Source organism: Bos mutus, chromosome 5 (assembly GCF_027580195.1).
Source record: "Bos mutus isolate GX-2022 chromosome 5, NWIPB_WYAK_1.1, whole genome shotgun sequence".
NCBI lineage: Eukaryota > Metazoa > Chordata > Mammalia > Artiodactyla > Bovidae > Bos > Bos mutus.
In genome coordinates this window covers 9,753,947-9,776,151 of record NC_091621.1, presented here as the reverse complement: position 1 = coordinate 9,776,151, position 22,205 = coordinate 9,753,947, and the positions used below count along the sequence as shown (strand labels likewise).

At 41.0% G+C, this 22,205-nt stretch overlaps 1 long non-coding RNA gene across 3 annotated transcripts in view; it reads right to left on the bottom strand.

The window, feature by feature from the left end:
* Nucleotides 1–22,205, bottom strand: part of LOC138987811 (uncharacterized) — a 33,113-nt gene that overhangs the window by 6,650 nt on the left and 4,258 nt on the right. For all 3 annotated transcript variants that reach the window (XR_011464103.1, XR_011464105.1, XR_011464104.1), the window contains exons 3-4: nt 3,588–3,714; nt 2,321–2,658 (exon numbers count right to left, since the gene is read on the bottom strand). This is a non-coding gene — a long non-coding RNA (uncharacterized lncRNA). The remainder of the gene's footprint in view (nt 1–2,320; nt 2,659–3,587; nt 3,715–22,205) is intronic.

Genomic DNA, 22,205 nt, shown 5'->3' with positions numbered 1-22,205 from the left:
GGGTTTGCACTGGAATCCTTATCTCAGGGTCTGCTTCTAGGGGAACCAAAGATAGATCTTTGCCTGAGATTGTATAGTTACCAGATGGCAGAGCTGAACTGCAGACTCAAATCTGTGTGATTCTAGAGCTTGTGTGTTTTATCATGATGTTCTAATCCCTTCCTTCTCTTTAAGAATTTTTTAAAATTTCTATCACTTGTAGTGGTGATAACTTTTTTTTCTAATGTGTCAAATTATAGCAAACAATACTTTAAAAAACCATCTTGATAAATCAATTGGGAAATGTTAACATTTTCTTTAGATTGAAAATTTAGTTTTATAATGACAAACTATAAGCTATAAAAGGACAAGTTCCCACACGTCCACAACCTAGCATTAATGGGGACCATATGATATGAGTCATGACGAGAAGAAGAGCGAGAGTGGATTGATGATAAGTTAGGAGTACTTTGTTAAGTTAAAAATGAATTTACTGGAAGGTCTTGGTTAGATTGGAGCTTCCCAGATGGCTCAGTGTTAAATAATTTGCCTGCTAGTGCAGAGACACAAGAGATGTAATTTCAGTTCTTGGGTTGGGAAGATGTCCTGAAGTAGGGAATGACAACGCACTCCAGTATTCTTGCCTGGAGAATACCATGGACAGAGGAGTTTGGCAGGCTACCGTCCATGGAGTCGCAAAGAGTCACACGACTGAGCATGCACGTACTTGGTTAGATTAGGGACTTGAAAGAAGAGCTGGACAGTCAAGTTCCAGAAAGGACAGACAGGACAGCTTTTGGGAACCAGGGACCCGAAGCTATTGGACAGTATTTTCCGGGAACCATAGTCAAGTTGATTAAGCTTCAATTCATCTTGGATAAGACTAATTCCAGGGTCACATGGTGTGACTGGCTGAGCAGAGAGTGGGTGGGGAGCACTTTGATTGATACAAGCAATGGGAGAGATGCTCTTTCCCCTACAAAAAAATTAGCTGGCTGCTTTAGAAAAGGAGGAGTGGGGTTCTGTGCCGTAAAGATGACAAATATCCTTGTGAAAGAGAAGGGAAAATGTCTGCTGAGGAAAGGTAGGAGAAGGGGGAAGTGACAGCACACAGAGGAAATATTTAATACATGAGGTGTCTGCAAAGAGAAGCAATTGTGGATATTCCCAGCTGCCGACAGGGTCCTTGCAATGTCTATTCCCTTTTGAGGTAATCTACTATTCTCCTCTTTATTCCTTCCACCCTAGACATATTGGGTTTCTGGTGTTCCTCTATCACATGAGATACACTCCTCCTCAAGACATCTCTACTTGCTGTTCCAGTTTCTGGAACAGTATCCCCTCAACTTCAGCATGGCTATTCCCTTATCTCCTTCAGGTGTTTGTTCAAATTTCATCTTCAAAGGGCTGCCTTCTCTGATCACCCATTCCCTCCTCCCCTCCCCACCTTCTCTGCCTTATTTATCTATGTATATTGGATATTATTACCATCTCACATTATGTTTTTATTTGCATAATATATGTGTTCCTTCATGGGAATAAAAATTCCATGAGGGCAGAGGTTTGGTAACCCCAGTTTCTAGAATGTTCCTGATATGTTGCAGGTGCTTGATAGATATTTGTTGAATGAACAATGAATGGTTTCTCTTCTCTTCCTCCAGTAAGGCTATCAAGTGTAAACATAAGGTTTCAAAATGATTGACAGAGGCAAGCCTGAAATGAAGTCCTAGGGCAGGCAAGAGGGGCACCAAAGATGTCCTGCAGAGACATCTGTGGGAAATATGCCTGGAGGATTCTCTGCCCCTCCAACCACTACACATGACGGGGACATGGGGATTCTGGCTTCAGAGGGAATTGCTGTTTCTATACATCATTACTCTTTCAATGTTTTAAGTGATTCCTGTTAAAGTCTAGTTTCATAACCTTGTGATCATTGTACGCTTACAGTGATAATCCCAAGAGGAGTGGTAATGGCACCCCACTCCAGTACTCTTGCCTGGAAAATCCCATGGATGGAGGAGCCTGGTGGGCTGCAGTCCATGGGGTTGCTACAAGTCGGACACGACTGAGCGACTTCACTTTCACTTTTCACTTTCATGCATTGGAGGAGGAAATGGCAACCCACTCCAGAATTCTTGCCTGGACAATCCCAGAGACAGGGGAGCTTGGTGGGCTGCCATCTATGGGGTTACACAGAGTCAGACACGACTGAAGTGACTTAGCAGCAGCAGGGGCTCTGGGAAAATGGGAAGACAAGCCAGCAAAGAAGTGAAATTAATAAACTGAGAAATGTATCAAAGTGTAACTGACCTTGTTTACTCAAATAAAAAATAATCCTTACCAATCTTGAAGATCCACTCTCTGTGCAGTTTCTGTGGGTCCCTTTTATCTTGAAAGTGTTAGTTCCTCTGTCATGTCTGACTCTTTGAGACTCCATGGACTGTAGCCCCCAGGCTCTTTTGTCCATGGAATTCTCCAAGCAAAAATACTGGAGTGGGTAGCCAATCCTGTCTCCAGAGGATCTTCCCAACCAAGGGATTGAACCTGGGTCTCGTGTGTTGCAGGCAGACTCTTTGCCTTCTAAGCCACCAGGAAAGTTGACTTACATTTCTTATTTTCTAAATCACCAGACAGCAGCATTAAATTTTTGTTGATGTTGTTGCTGATTTAAGTACAATTCTGCAAAATAATGTTTGAATTAAATACATCTCCAACTCTAATACCAAGTTTTCTGAGGATTAATTAACAGTGAATTAGTTGAAGTCTGAGGAATGATGAAAGACAAGTATATATCATCAAAAATTGATCTAATGACCACAAAGACATAATAGCTAACACATATGGAACACTTAAAATGTACCAGGCACTATGCTATGTAGATATGGTAGAGAGAAATGATCTCATTTAGCTCAAAAGACATTCCAGTTTCAAATCTACAAACATTTATTTGGCCCATGTGCCAGGCAATGGATACACAAAGAGAAATTATAATTTCTGTCTTCAGTTTTCTTTTGTGTTAGATTAATTTCTTTTATGTCAGTGAAATAACATGGAGAAATCTCTGTAAGTGTGAAGATGTGTGTGCCCCAATTATCTTCATTGGGGCACACAAAGACCTTCACAATGGCTTCACACCTACCCATCTTCCTTGCTACATTGACTGTTATCTCCTCAAATTATATCCTAACCCTACTCATTTCTCCAAATAAGCCACAAGATATCACATCCTTAGGTCTTTGTACATGTTCTTACCTTTGCTTTAAATTCTCTCATCTGTCAGCTGAATTCCAAATGCCCTTCAAAACCCATTTCCCACATCAACTCTTCCATGAGGGTGTCTTTGGAAGCTCCTCACCCACCTCATCTCTAGGATCAAGAGCTGGCCAATGGTTGTGCGTGTCTTTTTCGTTTACCGTCCCAGTGTCCAGTCTCCCTTCTTTTGCTAACAGCACCCCACTTTTCACTAAGGAAGTCACTCCTCCCACTTTTCATCCATAATGCTTGGGTGGGACTGATCCCACCTCCACCTCCACCTGGGAGTGGGTGGTTGAGCTTAAAGTCCCAGTTTAGAGGCTGGACAGTGGCTCAGGGATGGGCACGTGACTCACCTGGACTGCAGAAGACCAGCCTCAGCACTTCTGCCAGAGCTGTTGAGAAAGAGGCTCCTTATTTCAGCTGAGGTTGTTAAATTAGCAGACAAAGCTGGGGGCCGTCTTTGGGCCATGTGAAAGGAGCCTGTCAGAGGAAAGCAAGAGAGGGAGAGAGAGAGTTCTAAACATGCAGACCCAGCTTTGAAATGTCTGAAAAATTTACCTCTAGATAGCTCAGCAATTTATTGTTAGGTAAATGAATGAATGAATCAATAAATTTTCCCTGTGCTTTAAACTCATCTGAGTTGGGTTTCAGTTATCTGTAATAGGAAGGATTCTATGAAATGGACCCTTTCTCATTGTTATATGATAGGTAGGTTGATAGATAGATGATAGAGAGATAGCAACAGATAGATGAGTAGACAGATCGTGTAAACTGTGAGGATTTTAAGGAAGGAACTTGTCTTGTCCCTCAGTGAATCTTTAATACTAGCATAGTGCTCACCAAATGAACAAAGGAATGAATTTTCTTTAATAATGACATAGAATGCTGCAGAATTTTAAATAGACATAGATAATCCCAAGGATTTTCTGAGTCATGCTTAGCGCATTTATGTCATAGTGGTGATGACTTATACAAGAATAACCCTCAAACCCTCCTGGGAGAAAGGATTCAGCTGGCCATACTATCATTCTGATACAATTCTTTTGATAAAGGACAAAAATCCCGCTTTAGAAAATTACTGTACTGTATGATATGGGCCAGAGTTAAGTATGGTAATAAAGTGTCTATGGTGCTTGCTATGTACCAGGCTCTGCTTCAGGTGCTTTGCAAGTTTTAAATCACTTGATCCTCACAATGAGTTTATAAGATAGATACAATTATTACCTCCATTTACATCTTGGAAAACAGAGGTGTAAGGAGGTTTACAACCCCAGATCTCACAGATGGCACCTGGCCAGTGCTCCCTGCAGTGAGGGATCCAGTAGAGGCTGGTAAGGGATGAGTCGAGAAAGGCACCTAGAAAATGTCTTAGCGGAAAGGAAGGAGAGGAATAAAAGAGAAGGCTTCATTTGATAGCAAGAACAATGCAGAGGTCCAGATTCTGTTTCACTTAAAAATTCAGTGCTAGCTTTTTTCAAAATAAGCAATGAGAAGTTTGTAATGAAACCTCCCCTTCAGGGTCGAGTCTCTATAGTGACTGCTTACTGTGAGCAAAGCTCTGTGTCTAGTGTTTGTATGTTGTGGTGAAGAAGATTAATTTCTCCTCAATATCTGTTATTCATTTCATCCATATTAAAAGAAATTGTGTTTTTTAGCTGTGTGTGTGGCTGGCTGGAATAAAATAAATTCCAGTTTCCTTTGCAGTTAGGATGGCCATATGGTTAAGTTCTGGCCAATGGGATGTAAGCATGTGTCACATGTAATGTGTCATGAGCAATGTTTAGGAAGTGTCCCAAAAGGAGGGAGGCAGGCATGCCTCCCTCTTGCTGGCTGTACTGTGTGCATTATATTGTGATTTATAATAAATATATATTTGGTTTTTGTTCTAGTTTCTGGCACAGAACTCCTAAAACCCTTGGAATTTTGTAAGTGATGAGAGCACTAAAAAGTCTTCTGTTATGTTAATGAGGTGATATTTAGAGGCATCTAGGCATGGGAGCATTTTATGGACCAGGATGAACCATTTGGTGCCAAGATTATCCCAAAATGCATCTTATGGGTGAGGGCCCTGGTGCCATTCTGAGTTTTAAGACATTCCTTTGGAGAAGGAAATGGCAGTCCACTTCAGGACTATTGCCTGGAGAATCCCATGGACAGAGGAGCCTGGTAGGCTACAGTCCATGGCGTCGCAAAGAGTCGGACATGACTGAGCGACTTCACTTTCACAGGCATGGGAGCCAGGGTTGGAACTTTCAGCCCCACTTCCCTGACCTCAGGGGAGAAGGGTGGGGCTAGAGGTTGGAATCAGTGTCCAGTGTTTTAATCAGTCATGCCTCTGGAATGAAGCCTTCATAAAAACCCAGAAGGACAGGGTTTGGAGAGCTTCTAGGATGGTGAACAGGTGGAGGTGCTGGGAGAGATCCTGTGACCCCAAACCCCTTCCCCATACCTTGCCCTGCACATATCTTACATAGGTTATAGCCTTTTATAATCAACTGGTCATCTAGTCAGTAAAATGTTTCCTTGAGTTCTGTGAGCAAATAATTAAGTCTAGGAAAGGGTTGTGGGAACTTCTGATTACTCACCAGTCATTCAGAAGCACTGGTGTGGATCTGATCTTGATGTGGCTGTTGGCATCTGATGTGAAGGGCAGTCCTGTGGGGTGGAGCCCTGAACCTATGATGTCTGATTCTCTCTCCTGGTGGACAGCATCAGCGTTGAGTTCAACCGTGGCCACCAGCTAGTGTCTGAGAACTGCTTTGTGCTATAGGGATCTCTCCCCTGACTGGAATTTGGTGCAGAACCTTTAGACACTCGAGCAGCTATCCATGATAGCTTTAGACACTCGAGCTGCCCATGATGTTTGGTGCCGTGTATTAGGATGGCACCATGGAACAACAGATTGGTTCCAAATAGGAAAAGGAGTTTGTCAAGGCTGTATATTGTCACCCTGTTTATTTGAATTATATGCAGAGTACATCATGAGAAACGCTGGACTGGAAGAAACACAAGCTGGAATCAAGATTGCCAGGAGAAATATCAATAACCTCAGATATGCAGATGACACCACCCTTATGGCAGAAAATGAAGATGAACTCAAAAGCCTCTTGATGAAAGTGAAAGTGGAGAGTGAAAAAGTTGGCTTAAAGCTCAACATTCAGAAAATGAAGATCATGGCATCCGGTCCCACCACTTCATGGGAAATAGATCAGGAAACAGTGGAAACAGTGTCAGACTTTATTTTTCTGGGCTCCAAAATCACTACAGATAGTGACTGCAGCCATGAAATTAAAAGTCGCTTACTCCTTGGAAGGAAAGTTATGACCAACCTAGATAGCATATTCAAAAGCAGAGACATTACTTTGCCAACAAAGGTCCATCTAGTCAAGGCTATGGTTTTCCCTTTGGTCATGTATGGATGTGAGAGTTGGACTGTGAAGAAGGCTGAGCGCCAAAGAATTGATGCTTTTGAGCTGTGGTGTTGGAGAAGACTCTTGAGAGTCCCTTGGACTGCAAGGAGATCCCACCAGTCCATTCTGAAGGAGATCAGCCCTGGGTGTTCTTTGGAAGGAATGATGCTAAAGCTGAAACTCCAGTACTTTGGCCACCTCATGCGAAGAGCTGACTCATTGGAAAAGACTCTGATGCTGGGAGGGATTGGGGGCAGGAGGAGAAGGGGACGACAAAGGATGAGATGGCTGGATGGTATCACTGACTCGATGAACGTGAGTCTGAGTGAACTCCGGGAGTTGGTGATGGACAGGGAGGCCTGGCGTGCTGCGATCAAGGGGTCGAAAAGAGTCGGACATGACTGAGCGACTGATCTGATCCGATCTGATCTGATTAGGATGGCAGTCACACATGCCCAGCTGCTTCTACTAAATTCACCAGTTATGGAAGTCACTCCTCCCCACCTTGGGGATCACAGACTCTAATGGAAGTTCTCCAAATGGAAACAAGAGGAATGGGAAATTGGCATTACATAACACAGAATATTTTTTGTTGATCTCAGTTTTACTTTGGGAAACTAAAGTTAGGTAATGTAAGTGTAATGCTAGGACTTTGGTTCAAATCGGCCTGATTCTCAAACTGGTGAGCTTCTCCGCTATCTAGACTGCACAGCTTCCTATTACTCACAGTAGTGAGCTGGTAAAGACAACAACCAGCTGGGATGAGAGGAAAGACACTGAATTGTAGTGTTTGCCAACCTCCATGGTGTAAAGATTCCCACCAGGCCCATTTCAAGCTACCAGTAGTTCAACAATGGACCTGCAAAATTCCTGAAATTCTATCTGTCCCCCTGAGCCCAGGTGAGCCGGCTCCAGAACTTCCGGTGTGTACTTAGCTGAGCCTGAGAGGAGGCGCTCCAGGCAAACTGCAGGTTGTCTCCAACTGTCCTTCTGTACATTTAGGCTGTGCAACTTTGGGTCAGTTAGGATAACAGCCATCCAGAGCAAGCAAACACCTGGGACTCCCCACCCTACCCCCAGCGATGCTGGGCATGAAGTGATTAAAGAGTAACTGCATGACCTGGGGCCCCCGAGAGACGTTAGGGGAGCTTCATAGAAAGTGACGTGGATGCCCTGTTATTTCTGATGGGTGATCCATTTTCAGAAAGATCTGGCCAACAGGATTCTCAAGGGCTCCTCTAGCTGACAAAATGCCTACAATACCATTGCTGGAGCCGGGGGAAGATAGCTCTGCAGAGAGAAGCAGGAATGGAGCACTTGGGTTCAAGAGAGAGAGAAAGCTCTGTGGTCACAAATCCACAAGCAGCATCTGGCAAGGCAAGTTGGAGGGACTCTGATGCTTCCTCCTGTAGTCAGTGGGTACAATAAGAGCCTGTAATTTGAGCAAGTGCTGGAGGAAAGCTAAGAGGCTTTAATAGGGTGTCTGTGGTGACAAGGGCAATGCAGGACACACAGTTGAGGGCTTGGACAAACCCGCCCCCAGAAAGTTCTCTTACCACATCCTTAGGAGGAAGGCTAGAAACTCTTATTGGAACCCACTGTACATCCTTGGTAGCTTGAGGATGGTGAGTTTATACCACATCTATTAATAGTTCTCCTGACAGAGTGGGTTCAGTGACGCTCAATAAATCATTTGTTAACTGCATGAATTCCCGAGCTAAAGAAGGCTGTTGGCTTTGTGGAATAAGGATGTCCGTCCTGGAGGGCCCTGTTTGAGAATGAGTGTCAAGGTTCTGCACATGAGCCAAACCAGGCCATCAGCCCCCTCCTAGAATTCTCGCTTGCCCGAGCCCGAGCCCTGTCATTACGTAAGGGGGACGTGTTGACCTAGCTCTGCTTTCTTTCGTGTCTCTCTGCTCCGAGAAAGATCTGTTCTAAGGTCCTAATGTTTTCAATCCAGCTCGCTTGTTTTGAATTTGTTTTATAACTCCCAAGGTTAAATCACAAAACGCACACTCCTCTGTGTGGATTCTCTTTTTCTGGTGGTAGCACTGTGTTTCTCCAGGGACAGAATTGTAGACATTTCACATGGAAGTATTGGCAAGTGAGGGTCTTGCCCGCTCCTTGAGTATCACTGTTATATGGTCAGGCCACCCAAGATGGCTATACCCTTGTTCTCTGTACATCCCCTGCTCCACCAGTACCTGCCTCACCTAGACCCTAATCACCCAATGGACCTTCCTACGTACTTGCTCCTGGCCCCAGCTGGTCATTGTTCTAACTCTAGATCGGAGCATATCCACTATGATAGCCTGATGGTGAGGAGTGTGCCCCTGTGCTGATTTCCCTGGTAACCGAAGAACCAACCTCAAGTCAATTCCCTCTATAACTGGTAACCTCTCCCTGCCCCCAGGAGAGAAGAATGCCACCATGCCCTGTCTGCCATCTACTGCACATAATGGGATGTTGCTCCAGGACCTTGCTTCAGACATGTAAGATCCCCATCCCCCATTAAACCACTGATGTCTCTCTTGATGACTCTGGGCTCCTCCTTTGATCTGAAGCTAGGCAAGGTCAGGCCTTGCAGACCTGTGGTGTGCAGCCCAACAAGTATGGACTCAGGTGTTTTGTTTTCAAGTTCGATGCTTCTCTGTCCTTCTGATATAGCTGAATTCACCTGTGAGCACCTCCTTGCTGTCTGCCACAAGATGTTTCCATATTACCTCTTACCTTCCCTGCCCCAGACCTGGAGCCAGCCATGTCTGCAAGATGCCCTAGTTTCTTTAAGTGGGAAATGTTATTTGGAAACAAAGAACCGAGTGTGAGGTATGCTCATTACTATTGGAATATCACTGCCTCTGGCCCCTTTTTATAGACAGAACTAGAAGAAAAATTCAATGATGAATTAATAATGCTTCCTCAATTCAAATGAAACACAGCCCCAAGCCTTAATTTCCCCATTCCATATACGCATTTTTACTTTATACTATTATACAATAAACACAATGTAATTTCAGAAATACAACCAACAAGAACACTACCAATTTTGAACCTATTAAATAAAGTTCAAGATGTCTTTGCAATTCTCTTGATTTTAAGATATATTCTATTAAGGATGTATGATCTTAGTGTTATGTTTAAAAGGTATTTGAATAATTTTTCTGTGTGACTATGTTATCTATCTAGGATATATTAATATTCACTTCTTTATTTAATGTTAAGATTTTATTCCCTGGTGGCTCAGATGGTAAAGCATCTGCCTACAATGCGGGAGACCTGGGTTCAATCCCTGAGTTGGGAAGATCTCCTGGAGAAGGAAATGGCAACCCACTCCAGTCTTCTTGCCTGGAAAATCCCATGGACGGAGGAGCCTGGTGGGCTACAGTCCATGGGGTTGCAAAGAGTAGGACAGGACTGAGCGACTTCACTTTCACTTTCAAGGTTTTATTTTATCTTTCTTTTTACTTAATTTTATGTTTGAATATGTAAAATAGTTACATCATTTAAAAGTTAAGACTAGTAAAAAAGTTCTAATCAGAGAAATCATGCTTGTACCCCTACACCCACCCCCTATAGGCAGTTATATTCATTAACTTCAGATTTATTGTTCTTGATTTGCTTTTTGCAAAAATAAGGGTATATATTTTCTTTCTCTACAAAAGAGCATAAAATGAGCCTTCTTTTGCACCTTGCTTTTTGTCACTTGACAATATATTCTGCAGATTACTTCATATTAGTTTACAGAGATCTTTCTCATCCTTTTCGATAGCTGCATAGTATTCTATTGTACAGATATACTGTAATTTATTTGTAATGCCCTATGGATGGGCATTAGAGAAGGGAATGGCAACCCACTCCAGCATTCTTGCCTGGAGAATCCCATGGACAGAGGAACCTGGCAAGATACAGTCCACGGGGTCACAAACAATCACACACGACTGAGCAACTAACACACCCACACACACATGAATGGGCAGATGGATAATTCCTAATACTTTATTACAAATAATGTCATGAATAACTTTTGTGTGTGTGAAGGTATATTTTCAGAGTAAATTTTCAGCAGTGAGACTGATGGCTTAAAGGGTTGATGCACATGTAATTTTGCTAGAAAATAGCAAATTTCCCTTCAAATGGGCTGTACCATTTTGCCTTCTCACCAGCAATGTATGAAAGTGCTTTTTCTCCCATTGTCTGGCCATTAAGGATATCATTAAAGTCTTAACTTTTTTGTCAGATAGTTAAGAAATGGTATCTCAATATAATTTTAATTTGTATTTCTCTTATTATAATTGAAATTGAGCATTATTAATATATATATAAAAGGCCATGTGTGTATCTTTTTCCAGGAACTACCTGCTCATATCTTTTATTATCTGCTGCTGCTGCTGCTGCTCAGTCGCTTCAGTCGTGTCCGACTCTGTGCGACCCCACAGACGGCAGCCCACCAGGCTCCCCCATCCCTGGGATTCTCCAGGCAAGAACACTGGAGTGGGTTGCCATTTCCTTCTTCAATGCATGAAAGTGAAAAGTGAAAGGGAAGTCGCTCAGTCGTGTCCGACCCTCAGCGACCCCATGGACTCCAGCCTTCCTGGCTCCTCCATCCATGGGATTTTCCAGGCAAGAGTACTGGAGTGGGGTGCCATTGCCTTCTCTGCTTTTACTATCTAGTAGGTTTTTAATGCATACTCTAAAAATCATCTAATTCTAGTTATAATATCGGAGTTTACAAAAGAGTTTCACAAGTTATCTTTTTGATCCTGAAAGATTTTGAAAACCTCAGATGGAATAAGGACAGAACTGTTGAATTAGAACAGTTTCAAGGTAGTCTCATTAATCTGGAAAATACAGAGTACCTGCAACTATATGCATACTATCTTGTCTGATGCTGTTAGAAACCTTGAGCAGAATATTTCATGTAGAAGATTATTAACACCGGCTGAGAGCAACTTGTCAGATGTTCATAATCATTTAATAAATATTCTCAGAAGTCCAACGTTGTCAAGTAAAGCCTAACTTGCTTCCTGCTTACAGCTGCACCTAAAAAGAGTCCTGAGGTGGAAATAGGGCCTGGCAGAATAGCAGCTACACCTCCAAAACATCACAGTTCAATGGGTTTGTTCACGTGGCTACTTTCATGATTTGCTTTTGCATTTTTGCTTTTATTTCTCTTCTTATTCAGAAAGTGACTTGAACTCTCCCCAGTATCTCCAATGATTGCTAAGTCCAGACATTTTTCTTAAGAGGTTCCCTGCCAGGAATCTTTCATTTAGCAAACCATACCACTAAAGGCAAGAGGGGTTGATTTATTGGAATTACTGCTTGGCAAAGGCTGAAGAGTCAACTCTGCCACACTCTGACCCAGGGAAAGATTTTTGGAAAATAAGGATCATTTTCTTCAGTTGGAATAAAACCACTCTGCAAGGAATCAAATTGGCCTTCTGTCAGTGTGATCTTCATAACTCGGGAGAAAGAGGCATGTGCTCTGTCCACAAACGGAGTTGGCCAAGCAAACTGGGGAAGGGTGGGAAGTGGGAAGAACCTCACTAGCTTCCCTGTTGAACTGAAAATCCCCTCAAGGAAGTAAAGTGAGAGAGGGAGCACTCATCGCTAGTCCCTAAGCTGCTCTCACTCTTGGGCAGAAAGAAAGAATATCTTGTCTCCGTTAGAACAGTCCTCTGAGACCCTGCCTGAAGTGCACACGTGGCTGAATTAGAGGAGAATGAATGACTCAGAATTTCTTGAAGGATGCAAACACTTACCCTCCAGGGCATTCTCTTGACTAAAGCTGAAGTCAGAAAAGACAAACCATAGTTACCACGTGAAGGTAAGCGCTGACCACAGGGGTAAAGTGCTTGATGCCTCAGAATTCCTACAGAACAGATTTGAAGGTGACAAGGGTAGCTGCCAGGGCTTGTAACACACACACAGAGAAGACACAGGGTGCTATAGGAGATTAAGAGGTGGATGCAGGAGAATTCATATATTTTTAAATCAACTTGATTAAGGTGTAATTTATAAACAAGAAAATATACACATTTTAAATGTACACTTTGCAGAGTTTTGACAGCCTGCACCACTACTACCAAGATATAAGACATTTCTATCATCTGCAAAGTGTCCCTTTTTGCCCCTTCCCATTCCTGGGCTCAGGTAATCACTGATGTGCATTCTGTTGCTTGAGATGAAACTGAACTTTCCTGTGAGATTCATGTAAGTGGAATCGTGCAGTATTTGCTCATTTGTGTCATGCTTCCTTAACTCAGCGTAATAGTTTGGGATTCATTCATGCTGCTGCTTATACCAGCTGTTCTTTTTTTTCATCCTTTGGGTGTCCCACTCTCTCCTTCCCATACTGCGTCCATAAGTCTATTCTCTGTGTTTGTGTCTCCATGTCTGCCCAAGAAATAGGTTCATCAGTAGCATCTTTCTAGATTCCATATGCATGTATTAATAAGCAAAATTTATCTTTCTCTTTCTGACTTGACATCACTCTGTATAATAGGCTCTGGGTTTATCTACCTCATTAGGACTGACTTTCTGTTTTATAGCTTAGTAAATATTTCACTGGATATATATACCACAATTTCTGTATCCATTCATCTGTCAGTGGACATCTAGATTGTTTCATATCCTGGCTATTGTAAAAAGTGCTAGAATGAACATTGGAGCACATGTGTCTCTTTCAGTTATGGTTTTCTCAGGGTGTATGCCCAGCAGTGGTATTGTTGGGTTATATGGTAGTTCTATTCCTAATAATGAGTGATGTTGAGTATCTTTTCATGTGTTTGTGACCATCTGTATGCTAAATTACTTTCTATTTACTTTCTTTCCCGTAAATCTTCAACTGGTGATATTGTAGAGAAGGAATTTGGGGGTAGGTAACTTCTAGTTTTGGCTATAAATATTTGTCAATAAACTGAAATTCACGTAGTATTCCAAGACAACTCTTGAACAATTTGTTTCAACTTCCTTCGTCACTGTGTAAACAGTGACCTAATCACACTCTGTAAATGGTTATTGCCAAAGTGCTACAATAATATATCTGTGGGTTAGCTGGACAGACCATGGCCTTGATGAACTGTCGCTTTGTTCCCTTTACTGTAGTAGCAGCTAGGAATATGACGTAAAGAGACTCACTAGTTCCTGGTCACAGAAGCTGGGAGATAATAGTGACTTTTTCCTTGGAGGAGCTGTTTTTCTGTTGGTGTTGCCAGGAAGTAAGCCCTTTCTTTCCAAAATGATGAAGATTCCTGAGGTAGATAATGGATCAATGTATAGATGGTTAATGGCTGAATGAAAGGATAACCAGCCAGCCAGAGAGGCTTTTATCTATCCATCCATAAGATAACTAGATGAAGGAGATATGGAAAGAGTCTGCATTGAATGGGAAGGAGTAAAAGTCAAGAGATAACCATTGATGTTAGCAGATAATAAAAGGAGAAATAGAAGCACATAGAAGAAGCTATTTACAGCAGGGGGCCACACGCCCCTGTCAATATATATGACCACAGGGACTATGAAAGGGTGAAGTTGTTGCGAGCTAGTTTAGCAGCTGGCCTTGCTGTACAGTCTCAGACGGCAGGGTGATGGGCAAGGTCCCAAGGCAAGAGAGACAAGTACCATTGCTGATCCTCTCCCCTCTGGACGCCATTCTCCTCATTGTATCCAGTTGTCTCCTGGGCAAATGGAATGGAATCTTCATTATACCCAGTATACATTTCCTATTTATTGAGATGTAATTCGTATAATATAAAACAGGCCCTTTAAATGTGTACAATTCAGAGATTTTTAGTACAGAGACCTGTGTAAACATCACCACTATCTAAATCCAGCACATTTTTAGCACCCCAAGAAGAAACCCCATATCTGTTATCAGTCACTCCCCATTCCTTCCTTCCCCAAGCCCTCAGCGACTGCTATCAACTTTTATGTTTTTAAGATTTTGTAATTCAATAGTTTTAGGATTACGTGAGTCTGAGAGAACTCCGGGAGTTGGTGATGGACAGGGAGGCCTGGTGTGCTGCGATTCATGGGGTCGCAAAGAGTCGGACACGACTGAGCGACTGAACTGAACTGAACTGAGGATTATATCAAAATTGAGAGAAATGTACAGATTTTCCATATGCTTCCTGACCCCATATGTGCGTAGTTCCGCTATTATCAGTATTGCTTACCAGAATGATCCTTTTGTTGTTATTGTTAAACAAAGGAAGAACCTGTACTGATATACGATCATCATCCAGAGTCCATAGTTTACTTTTTGGTTTACTCTTGGTATTGTGTATTCTGTGGATTTGGACAAGTGTATAATAAACATATGGGCTTCCCACATGGTGCTAGTGGTAAAGAACCTGCCTGCCAGCGCAGCAGATGTAAGAGACGTGAGTTTGATCCCTGGGTTGGGAAGAGCCCCTGGAGGAAGGCATGGCAACCCACTCCAGTGTTCTTGCCTGGAGAATCCCGTGGCCAGAGGAGCCTGGATAGGGTCACAAAGTGTCAGACACGACTGAAGCAAGTTAGCACGCACATACATAATAACGTGTATCTATCATTATAACATCATGCAGACTATTTTCACTGCCCTAAAAGTCCTCTGTTCTGCCTGTTTATCTTCTCCTCCTACAACCTCTGTCACCCCCCTCCCCAAGCTATTCTCTGTCTCTATGGATTTGCCTATTCTGAGGTTTTCATATAAATTGAGTCAAACACGTGGCCTTTTGTATCTGGCTTCTTTCACCTAGAATAAATAATACGTATTTCTTTCTTTCTTTTTTAATTAATAAATTTTATATCTTAGAGCAATTTTAGTGTACAGAAAAACTGAGCAAAGGTTCACGTGCCTACTTTCCCCACCCCTTACACAGAGCTCCCTATTGCTTTTTCTTCACCATCTCAATCTTTTTTTAGATGTACAATTCAATAGTCAGCTATATTGCCATTGTTGTGCGAGTACACTGGTTTACTTCAAAAAGAGAGGTTGAAGAGTAGTCTTCAAGTCTACTTGACACCCTCTCTGGAACTGAAAGCTCAAGACCTTGATTAAGACTCTTCTCATGGTCTTGCAGCTCCACTGAGGCTCTCTTCCCTTTGCCAGGCTTCACAAAAGGCCTGAGATGAGCTCTTGGGAGCAGTGGTGATTCTCCAAGAATGAGCACGCGCCTCCCTGACCTTGTAGCATTGATTTGTTCTCCTCCACTTTAGTAAATATTTTAAGGCATTGAATTGGATTTTAAACATCAGAGACTTATTTTTATCCTGAATAAAACTTAACTGAATTAATATTGAAAGCACTAAATGATTCAACTCTAAAAACTTGTTGAGGATGTCTTCTAAAACTATTTTAATTGTCTCCTCTGGGCACAAAGGCCACTTGCCTTAAGAGATTTGCAATGCTGATAATATTCTTGAATAGTGGAGATTTTTTGCAAACATCAAGGGTAATTTAGGTATTATGGAGGTGATGATACTACTTTTCTATGAGTATCTTTGTGAGCATAAATTAGAGAGACAGGATAAGGACATAATAAGATGCTCTCTGCATTTTTAGTTAATCTATATCTAGTAGAAAAAATATTGAATCGAAAATACTTGCTACCATTTGTTGGGTGGTTAGTATGTCTCTGGTACTATGCTAAGCACTTTTATATGTGTTTTTGTTTTTAAAACTCACAACAGTCTTATGAGTTAGCTACTACTATTTTCATTTTTTAATTGAGACATACACTATAAGTTTAAGGTATACAAAATATTGATACATGTATATTGCACTGTGATTGCCATTGTAGCATTAATTTAACACCTCGATCACATCACATAATTATCATTTCTTCTTGTGGTGGGAGCAATTGAAGTTCTAGTCTCTTAGTAAGTTAAATATTTATAATACAGTTTGGGTGTCTGTAATCACTGTACTGTATTTTAGCTCTGCAGGATGTATTTATTTACTAGTTGCAAGTATGTACCTTTAAACAACATCTCTTTGGGAAGGCAATGAAGCTAAGAAACATTAAATCACTCACTCAGGTCCCCCATTTTGCAGGTGAATTTCACTCCAGAGTCAAAGTGTTCAAGTACTCTGCTGACCTGGAAGTTGGATCAAGTAATTTCTCATCCTGATTGACTTCATGGAAATGGGCTTCATTTTCCTCATCTGTATAATGAGGACATTGGACCATATGCATGATTCCTAACCTGTGGCTGCCTTTAAAACAAGCTGCTATAGAGAATGTGGGTGACTGACAGCCTTCAGCTACTGCCCCTGTGAATCCGAGGCCACATTTATACTAGGCTGCACCCAGCCAGTGACTGAGCATGGGAGGGTCCTGGTGTTGGCCCAGTGAGGGGCTTCCTCTCATGGGCAGGTTTGGCGTAGGGCCTCTCCTTCAGCTGACCAACACTACACTTTAGTCTGAGACTCTTTCTGTCCAATCCTTCCTTTTTGATCTCCCTGTCAAGACTTGCACCATGATGTGCAGGCACTCCCTGCCTACTCCTGCCTATATTCCATTTAACCTTCATGGAAATTACTCTCAATACATCTTTTGCACATGTAATCCTGTCTTTGTCATCTGCTACTCAGGGGACCAGAACTGACAACTTCCATCTTGAGTGGGAGGGTCAGGAAAATATTTCAAAGGGTCTGGAAATTCCAAGTTCAGTAAGAGATGTCTTTAGACTATAAATCCTAGGTTTCACATTTATATGAACTACTACTTTCCAAATGAATGTAGATGGTGAATATAGTGTGGAATCATTTAAGAGTGTTACTGAATTTACAGATACTTTTGTTCATGTGTGTGTTTTCAACCAGTAAAATTTGAAAACATGATTGATAGAAAGGGTCTTTATGCTTAAAATATTGTGAGCCCCTGGGCTGGATGCCCACACAGAGCTGTCAGGTCTCACGTCCTTTGATCCACGGGGCGGTACCACATGGTGGTTAAGGAGCAGTGCTGAGAGCATGGCCTTTGTCATCAGGTGACCTGGATTTGAGTCCTTAATTTCCTTCTCATTAGTTACACAATATCAGGCAAGATGCACAATCTCTCCAGGTCTTTGTTTGCTCATCTAAAATGGAGATACTAATAGTGACGTCCGGATGGTATGGTTGTGAGGGTTATGTAAGAAACATGACTGGTAAAGTACTTTGCTTCTTAAAAGTTCATTGGAATTATTATCATTACTTGGCCTTAGTTTCATTTTGTGTATTCATCTTCATTCTACCCAATATAACCTAAAAGATATTTTATAGTGTATTTCATAATTTTTAACTCTTACTTTGTGAGAAAGGGAGACAGTAATTTCTTATCTTCCTAAACAAGCTTCCCTAGTGGCTCTGTGGTAAAGAATACGCCTGCAATGCAGGAGACTTGCAGGAGACATGGGTTCAGTCCCTGGGTCAGAAAGATCCCCTGGAGTAGGCAATGGCAACCCACTCTAGTATTCTTGCCTGGGGAATGTCATGGACAGAGGAGCCTGGTGGGCTACAGTCCACAGGGTTGCAAAGGAATCAGACATGACTGAGCAACTACATAAGAACAACAAAAATCTTCCTAAATTATTGGGTACATCGTTTCAAAGAAATTGCATCCCATGTTTAATACACTTCTATTCATTTGAGCTGAGACCTTTGTAACCAACCGAGCTTTCATTTAATCATCTGGAATAATCTTGCCCTTCGTGTTTTCCCTCCTGGGTAATTTCCCTTTCACAGCCAATTTGTCCTTAATGCTCAGACTAGAGCTGTCTCGGTAACATGAAGAACTGAGAACATCTACTATCACTGACACAACCCCATTTCAAATAGACTATGATTTCAGGCAGAGATAGGGGTGTGAGATTTGGAAATAGGGCAGTTTTTTTGAGTAATGATTACTTATTTGAGTGCTGATTTTGTAGTTGACAGCAAAAAGTCTTCGGGGGTGACTCATTAGTGGGACAGGTGCAAGAACAGCTGCTCTGATTAATGTATTAGGGATCCTCATTCTTGATTTCTGTTAGGGATGAGAGCAAAGCTTTGCTATCTACCTGATTACACAAAAAAGATTGGATTGAGGAGGGGTAACCAAGAGGAATGTTTTTAGTTGAAGGTAATAAAATACATGACTTCAGTGTTATACAAACTGGAGTTTGTTTTTCTTATATAGAATGAAGTCAGGAAACAGATGGTTGCTGGTGTTGGTTTCTCAGTTCAACCACGTCTAGGATTATCTCCCTGAGATCCTTTTGGCCTTTCCTTCATTGTCCCAACATGGTTACAGGAATTCCAATCATCATGCGCACAGTCAGGGCAAGTGGAAGGAGGAAGAAGTAAGGAGTTCCCATGGATCCCCAGCAGACCATCGGTATGAGCAAACCCTGTGTGTCTCATTGACTAGAACTGTGCATGCGGTTCTCAGTTAGCTGCAAAGGAAGCTAGGAAATGAGAATTTAGCTGGGCCCCTTGCCATCCTGGATATAACCAGGATTCTATTAAAGGGTCAGGGAAAGTAGAGGAAGTACATTGGGAAGGATACCAACACAATCTGATCTCAGAGGCAAGCCTAGGAATGTTACTGATGTTCATGTCTTGGATTCTCTTACTTTTTTCTCTGTAGAGAGAATGAGAGGAGTATTATTAAATGTTGAAGTACATCTACTGGAGATCAAAATACATCACAACAAACTTCAAAGAGGTGTCCACAATGTTCTCTCCCTGTAAGCTTACACTATACTGAGAAGTATATCTCAGTAAAGCTTAGAAGTCATCTTCTTAGTCATGAAGAATTCTTTTTTTTCTCTCTAACAAGGTCATGGTAATATGATTTACTTGAAATTACAGAATGTAGCAGAGATTCTTACGAAATTGCCTTTATTTCTCTGAAACACCATGCTATATTTAGGGTAAAGTATGTCCTGGAATCTGTTTGAGAGTTCAGTTGTAATTTGCTCAAATTAGTTATCCCCAGGTTCACAATTTAATTTTAAGTTTTAAGAAAGATACAAACGACATCAGGAGCTTAAGCAGAATATAAATAGATCTTAGAATCCTGAGGTGTGCAATATAAAATAGGCCATGCCTCAGGAGTTTCTCATGAAGATGCCTGCAACATGAACTTTTGATTCTACAAAAATTATCCATCTTCAGAACTAGGTAAAATTGTGAAAGTGGACAAGTATCTATCTGAGTCTTTTCTCATTTGTATGGTATGTAACTATCTTTGTCAGAAATGACAATCTAGGTATGTAGTTTTCATTTCATTTTTATTTTAAATCTACTTTAAAATTAATTATATGTTTGTCATGGGTAAATAAGTGTAGCTATTTGACTTGTAGCATATTTCTGTTACTTATATAATTCTCCTCTTCCCCGATATCTTGCTCTAATATCTTTAAATCATGTAGCCCTCATATTTTCCCTTTTAAAAATTTAGTGATATCTTCCAATTATGTTTTTATGGAGAACTTAAAAACCATAGAAAAGTAGAAAAGAAAACCTCACATTATTTATGACACATTTATACGCATTTGTTTGTTTCACCCTTGATGAGCTCTTATGTGATGTCCAAGATGGGATACATACACACATATATCTTGTATATATACATATATCCATCATATGTATATATATATGTATACACACACACACACATACACACACAGATATGCATGGCTGGTGTGTGCCTAGAAAAAACTAGAACCTCCCTAAATCTGGATGAATAAAATCATATTCTGACTTCAACTGATGCATATGGTGAGAGCAGTCAGTTTTCAGGCCAGTTTGATCATGGGAATGAGGTTAAAGAAGGCATACAAGGATAGGCAGCTAGAAGTATTTGGTCATTTATCACATTATGAGTAGTCCTGTGCTGTGCTGTGCTTAGTCACTCAGTGTGTTTGACTCTTTGAGACCCCATGGACTATAGGCTGTCAGGCTCCTCTGTCCATGGGGATTCTCCAGGCAAGAATACTGGAATGGGTTGCCATGCCCTTCTCCAGGGGATCTTCCCAACCCAGGGATTGAACCCAGATCTCCCACATTGCAGGCAGATTCTTTGCTACCTGAACCATCAGGGAAGCCTAAGAGTAGGCCTGGTACCTCATTAATTTGAAAGTATATGTAAATATATATTATAACCAGAGAATTTAAGTGACATAACACAGAGAGAACCAGAACTAGAATTTTGGCTTTCTAGTTCACTGGTTTCACTTCTTAATAAACTTAATAAAGAATATATACAAAAAAGCTTATAGCTAATATCATACTAGTGGTGAGAAACTCAAAGCTTTACCATTAAAATCAGGTTCAAGGCACGGATGTTCCCTCTCACCATTCCTTTTCAACATTGTACTGAAAGTTTTAGCTAATGCAATAAGAAAAGGAAACAAAATGTATAAAGATTGTGAAGGAAGAAATAAAACTCTCTTTGTTCACAGATGACATGATCATCTATGTAGAAAATTCAAAAGAATCAACAACAACAACAAAAAACCACTCCTGGAATTAATAAGTGATTATAGCAAGGTTGCAAGATATAAGGTTAGTATACAAAAATCAGTTTCTTTCCTATATACCATCAGTGAACAAGCAGAATTTGACATTAGAAACATAATAACATTTATATTAGCATCTTTAAAAGTAAAATACTTAGGCATAAATCTAAGAAAATATGTACAAAAACCATATAAGGAAAGCTATAAGATGAAAAAAAACAAAGAAGATTTCATGTTCATGGATAGCAAGACTCAATACTGTCAATATGTCAGTTTTTCCCAATTTGACATATAGACTCAATGCAATCCCAATCCCAGAAAGTGTTTTGTGGATATTGACAAACTAATTCTAAAGTTCATTTGGACAGACAAAAATGTTTCATGCAAAAGAGAAAATACTATCTTAACATTAAAGACTAAATTTGTTGTGATCCGGTGTTCAGTCTTTGGCTTTGGGTTGTTTGACCAGAGAAACCTCAGTTAAAGTCAGTGAATGGAGGATTGGGAAGTTCTTTTATTTAACATGATCGTTTCCCTCCAGGACTCTGCTGCCACTGGTTTTTAAATGTTCCCTGGGTTTTGTTTACTTTTTATTTCTCAGTCTGCTTTTCTGCAGTGGAGGCAAATATTTTCCTCCCCAATGATTGTGTTCATCTCACATGAAATTTATTCTCAGTAGGCAGCTAACAAAACCCATTCAGCAGTTCTTTGTTATTATTCATTTATTTATTTTGGATGATTTTGTTGATGTTATTTTAAAAATCCCTTGGCACTTGCTACCCCATAATGTGTTCTGTTTAAATTTAGATATTTAAAATATCTATTATTAAGAAGTGCTCATAAATAGAGGATTTACATGTCTCTCTTAAATATCAATTGTTATATATATTCTGATTATTAGATTATGTTACTGTTCAGCTCTCTCAGTAGGGAATTAAAAACTAAAATATGTATGGGATGAAGAGGTCTGTTTTGCTGTGTGGAGTGATTAGAAAGTCCAGTGGTTTGGATGTCTATGGCGGGAACGTGTGAATCAGAGCTGATGTTCAACCAGGGCACACTGGTGCCCGTTTTAAAGTACTGAAA